The sequence below is a fragment of the Rhagoletis pomonella genome, unplaced genomic scaffold, assembly GCF_013731165.1.
Source record: "Rhagoletis pomonella isolate Grant_MI unplaced genomic scaffold, Rhpom_1.0 Rhpom_scaffold_00005, whole genome shotgun sequence".
NCBI lineage: Eukaryota > Metazoa > Arthropoda > Insecta > Diptera > Tephritidae > Rhagoletis > Rhagoletis pomonella.
In genome coordinates this window covers 65,831,489-65,838,227 of record NW_023458559.1, presented here as the reverse complement: position 1 = coordinate 65,838,227, position 6,739 = coordinate 65,831,489, and positions in this window count along the sequence as shown.

Genomic DNA, 6,739 nt, shown 5'->3' with positions numbered 1-6,739 from the left:
GCAGCTGAGATAGGGCGTTTTTGTACCGAATTCTGGAAGAGGGGGTCCTGAAAAGTTTTCTGATATAAGGCGTTTTTAAATCAAGTTCTGGAACGGGGTGCTTTTGAAAAGTTTTCTCAGATAGGCCGTTTTCAAACTGGCTGCCGAGATAGGTCGATCTACCACTCAGGGTTCGCCTTGTTGCATATAAAAGGATGAAAATTTATCGATATAAGTAGGTATCGATACATTCGGTTCACTCATATAAGTAGTATCGAAATAGCGATTTGAGTAAACTCAGTTGAGTAGGTATCGATACTTTAATGGTATCGAGAAGTCCCTACCCGTGAGTAGTATTTTTTCTGGCTTTATTTTACTGAAACATTTGCATAAAATGCAACGTATGTATTTTAAACGAATTGCTCTCTATATTTGCATACAATGTAATTCTGCGTTAGTTTCCTTCTGCAGTATACGCATATGATCGAACGGTATTTCTCCCAATAACTGACAAGCGAATTATTGGAAATTAAAGGTAAATTGTTACTGTTTTTTTAGCCTTCAATCCGATGCGCATATTTGTTCTCAGCGTTTTAGGTTTTTTCAGTGGTGGCGGGCAAACGCGGGCCACTACTGTTGAGCGCCAACAGGCTTGCTTCCCCCCCTCGCCATTACGCCAGAAAATTTATTTGTTTATACACTACTTACATTATTTAAATGTTCTATATGAATGGACGATGAGGAGTTGGCCGCAGAAATACTGTAGTGATGTGAATGACGCACGGGTTCTGAAAATGAGTAAAGGGCAGAATAACATAAATCAGCCGTGGTCGAGTGGTTTGTATGACATCAAGGCACACACCGCCCGCCAATCGGAGGAGAAGCTCGGCTAATCATTTTAAACTTTGCACAGATTGCTTTGCAGAGCACAGTAGGCGTACTAATCTAAATGGTAATACAAGCACTTTGTGTCCAATTTTCCGTCAAATTATTCGATAATCGACGAAAGTGTTTATTTAACTTTTTACTTTTTCATGTTCCTTTTTGTTTGTTGAAACTTCGAATTATTTAATTTTCATACACATGTACATACATACATACGCCCGCGGGCTTTATTTCATTTTTAAGGATTATGGTTATGATTAAAGTTAGTATTTATAGCTTTTCTATATTGTATTAATTTAATTTTTCTCAATTTATTACAAGATATGCTAGTTGGCCATTTCATATATTACGCCTAACCGTGTGCAACATTTTTATACCTCTGCAGTACATATTCCGAAGCATTTTGGCTGGTAAGGCAGGCTGGCGTTTCTAAAGTGCCAGAAATATCGAAAAATAAGTTTTACTATGATTAAACGAAAAAATTTCCAAAAAGATTTACGAAACCCAGAGATTTGTATATAAACTACTAAAAAATTTAAAAAAAAATTGTAGCTTCAAAAACATTAACAAACCAGTATTTATTACGTATTTCAATCATCTTTAATGTATGCTCATATTCATAGTATAGTATCATTCCCACGACAGCCGGTTCTACGTACCGGAATGACTCGGGTTTTACCAGACTTTGGTTGTCTGTCCTGGACCAGAAACCTATGCCTGCTGCATGTGCCAGAGACGACTACACCATAACTCTACCTCCGTTAGGTGCAACGCATGTAATGGGTGGAGCCACCTCCGAGTTTGCTCAGGCCTTACGACTCACAACCACCATAATGCAACAGCCTTTACAGCAGCACGCGCAGCATATGGCGGGCCGGAAACACACCTTACATTCCAATAAGTCTCCCTAGGCGGACTTCAGAGCAAGATCGAGGAGATAACAGTCTTCATGGGTCGGCACGGAATATTAATAGTTGTGGTCAAAGAGACGAAGCTGCATGGCAATTCAACATTGTTGAATTGCGCTGGATACAACGTGCACCGTCGAGATCACGAGCGCGATAATGCCGGTGGCCTAGCGTTCACCACGCATCACATCGTGCAGTATCGTCTTATCGAAGCAGACTTCGACCGCAGGGATACCATCCTAGAATGTCAGGGTATTGCTATCCAGTCAGGCGATGTCGAGCTCGATGTATTTAACGCATACATACCCCTATCACCCTGAAATAAGTGCGCTCTCTTTCTTAGCGCATACAACCGAAAGTCAGCAAAGTACAAAGGCACAAACGTGGTCACCCAAATAGACAACTTCTTGCAAAAGAGCCCTCACCCAGGTACGTCAGGAGGCATCTCTACGAACTCACGGACGAAGTCCAGAGGTTCATCAAACAATCTCTGGTCCCGACAGCTTTTCCACAGGCCTTGAACGGCGTTCACAGAGAGGCAGTCTCGAGTTATGTAGACTCTCGACCTGTGAATGCCGTTCTGGGCACACAACCACCAGACGTGGACGAGACAGAACTTCGTCTGCCTCGGGGGACTCGGACCACAATAACACATCTGCGCTTTGGTTACTGCAGCAGGTTTAACTCATACCTGAGCAGAATAAATGAAGATGTGCTAAACGAATGCCCGGCATGCGGAGAGACACCCCATTACTTACATCATCTCTTCGCATGCCCACTGAGCCCCACCTTACTGACGCCCCTGTCCCTAGGGACAGACGCCATCGAAGCTGCACGCTTCCTGGGGTTACCGCTAGTAAAGCTTGACGATTGAGCGACTAACCGATCTGGGCGGGGTTGTTGTAGCCGATACAACAACAACAACGTATTTCAATATAAAAAGTTTAGTTACCGCCTGTTGATGTCTTCCAATGAATCTCAGGGAAATTCATCATTTATATTTAGGAAATTACACAAAAAAAAATAATAATCTAATATGATCTTTTATAAATGTAAGTCATTAATTCTCTTTGATAATCCTCGTCGAACTGCCTAATCGGCGGGAACATAAATTATTGGTGCTAGTGTTAATTTTGGTATTTTTCGGTTTCAAGATAATTTCATAAACACAAGGCATTCGCAATGGACAAAAAACAGAAACGGTTAATTAAAACTCCGATTTCAGCGAAACCTGGGGCCAATATTTCAATGTTACTAGTTTTGAATGTTGTGCATTAATGTCTCTTAAAAAAGGTTGGATTTTACCCAAAAACAAGTAGGAAAGTCTAAGTTCGTGCGAAGCCGATCATTAAATACCCGGCGCACGTATCAAATATAGTTTTTCACCCTGAAAACTACCGTTACATGGTAAGCAGAGTGCAAAATTTTTTCGTAAACGTATTTTATGGTAAATAATTATGGAAAACATAAATTTTGAATAAATTCTCTTCAGTATTTACTGATATATCGGAGATTTCGTATTTCCCTTAATTACCGTTATATAGGATGTATGCGTGATTGTCCGATTAAAAACATTTTTAGCCGTTTGGTATTTCTTGCCAAGACCAATAACTGTGTCAGGTTTGGGAGCAATTGGTTGAGTGGTTACCGCGATATATATATGTAATCATAAGTGGGCGTGACTACGCCCATTTTCCAAAAATGTTTAATATTCTTTTTTCCGCTAAAAATCATTGTAAATATTAATTTCGAGTGAATAATCTTCAGTAGTTACTTAAATATCGCAGTTTTCGTTTTTCTGAAAACTACCGTTATATTGCAGGTAGGCGTGGTTTTTGTCCGATTTTGCCCATTTTTAATACCGTTCGTCCTACGATCAAAAGAAGTACATATGTATACCAAGTTTTGTTAAGATATCTAAATTTTTACTCGAGTTATCGTCCGCACAGACGGACGGACGGACGGACGAACAGTCAGCGCCTAATCGATTTATTTTTTCATTCTGAGCATTTATGTATGTATACATTTGTCTATATCTAACTCGATTCGTTTAGGCTGTTACAAATAACAGTTATGTGAACAGAGTTGAGATATCTCAATGAAATTTAGTATGTGGGTTGCCCTTTAACCAAGGTAGGTTGATTGAAAACGGGCGAAATCGGACTGTAACCACGCCCCCTTCTGATATAACGGTATTTTCTAAAAATAACAACGATATTTCAGTAAATATTGGATGCGAATGGTTGGAAATTAGTATGTGGAGTAGAATTTAGGTAAAGAATAATATTATTATGAAATTTTTGGAAAATGGGCTTGACCCCGGCCGCTTACGTTGAAATGCTGTATCTCAGTAGCCGATTCACCAATCCTTATCAAACTCGGTACGAGCGTTTCCTAGATTCTAGCCCAAACTCGGTGCCTTTAATATCCTTGGCACGCAAAAGCAATTCGTTTAAAATTATTCAAATCGAATTAATATTACACCCGCTTCCCATATAATGGTAAATTTGGAAAATACGAAAACTCGGATATTTCAATAACTGAGGACGCTACTTTACTTCAAATTAATAGTTACAACAACATCTTTACAATAAATAAGACTGCTCTAGAACAAACCATTTATTTGCAATTAATTCTTGAAGATTTTATATCCTGGATTACCCAAAAAAACGGGGAATTTTTAATTCAAGCACAAAGAATGAGTAAATGAAAACTTGTTTTAATACTTTTTTGCCATGGATAAATTAAAATATCTTCATATTTTTCATTTCTTTTCCAACGTCGGCTATGTTGCTCACTCTCTGAAATGATACAAGAGTTCTAAGCCCGCAAACTAAATTAATACTTACTTTTATTCTTTCACCTCAGAGTCATTTAAATAAAAATCTCGTAAAAGGTATTCTCTTAAACTGGAAAAAAGATGCTTACGAGTTTTGAGTTACCCAGGTTTTCAAGTTTAAGAGAGCCCTTTTAATCTATTTGGTTTACTGCTACAGAAAATTTTATTGGTAAATTTCTTATATTAAATATTTTATTTAATATTTAAATAAGGTTGATCATATTATATTAATATATTTTCGGTTTTTTTTTCAGTATAGTGTTGTGATGTATGCTGTGATATTATATTTCATTTTCATGGTAAGTATTATCAGTTACCGTTAAACATTAGTTACTATATTAGTGTGTGTTTGCAAGAGCACAAATATGTGTGTATATATAAGAGATTTTTGTTAGTTTTTAATGAATTTCACGCAAAATTTAGAACATTTTTAGACAACTAATACACAGGGTACACAAGAAATGTGTATTTCAATTATTATTTTCCTCATGATCTACGTATTTTATGTATGTATCTATCGCGTGTTATTTTCATATTTCATATTTTTTATTATTATTAATTTTGGATATTTGTATGTATGTTGGCGTACATATATAATATGCTAATTTATTATGTAGTTTTTGAACTTGTACAGTTACTATGTTTTGTAGTTGATGTAGATGCGATGAGTGTATGTGTGTTTTTTGTTGCTTCATAGATATTTCTTGTGTTGCAATTAAATGTTTTTTTTTTATTGTTTTGTATAAGTAGCTTACTATCTACAAAATAATTAAGGTTAATAACAAAACATAAAAAATAAAAATAAATTAGTTATACAGTAAATATATTACAGACAAATCACAGTGGCGAAAAAGAAGCGCGCAAACAAAAGACTTAAGCCACAAACTTACATTTAATAGCACAGCTACGAGTACGAGCAAGCGTTTTTCTTGCAAACTAAAGTGCTTGCGAGCAGTAAAAAGAACAATTTTGCTGGCATACTTTTTATAAAATACCTGTATTCATTTTGAGTAAAAAACATATACATATGTATGTAGCAATGAGAGTCTAGCATGTAGCAGGATTGATGCCAAATCCGTTTGTATGTTAGTTGTACTAAGATACTTTAGTGGATAAAAGTTGCAACTAATATGAATTTATGATAGGCATACATCAGCTTAACATTTTAGCGGAGTAATTATATAGTATATTACAATTTAGTACAAATCTACATTATAATTCGCATGTGTGTATATAATGAAGTCAAACTTACATAACAAAATCATTAGGATTTCTGGAAATTTCTGCTGGGCAGTTAAAAGCTTTCACTTAAATTTTCGAATCCACAAAAAAAAAGCTTTCGGAAATATTTTCAGGTAGGTTCTCCAATTTACTTCCGAGTAAATTTCAACCCCTTTCAACATTAATTCAAAATGACTTTGGTTCAAATTCACTCGGAGCTAACATTTATTTTCTAAAAGTTAGTTTCTTACTACAGAGCGCTCTGTTGACTTCATAAGCTTTTATAAGGCTCCAAAATAGGCACAGAAATAAATGATTGGCGGACCCTCTGAATGCCAAATTTTCGAAAAATTCAATTTTGAAACGTATTTCGTAGAAAGTTCTATAGCGCAGTAAAAGTTAGAAATGTTTGCGTTTCTCGATGTTTTATCAAGCCAAGGAAATACCAGCAATGGAAGTAACCAGAATTTGTGCTTTCATTCAATATTCGAACCCACCAAAAATTTTTAAGAAATATCATTTTTTCTCCTTTGTGTGATTAACAGGGCAATTCTGGCAACTATCTTTCAACTCACCACAGTCTTCCAATTGACAAAAGTCTGTCGTAAGACAAGTTTCACTTCTGGCATCTATCTTTAAAATCTCTTTACTGCCTTTCGAAAGATCTGCTAACGAGGAGGTCTTAGCGTTATGCTCTTAGCCTTTTAGCAATAATTTTTGTCTTGTAAATTAAATGAAATTAAAAAAAGATCTAATTTTTTTTATTTAAAACAATAAAGCTAATAAATTAAAGAAAATTAAATAAAAAAACTAAAATAAAGTAGAAATAAATAAAAATGATGTAATGTGGAACGATTTTACGTCATCCCTTGTCAAATTTGGTTTGGAGACAAACCGGTTTCGGCGT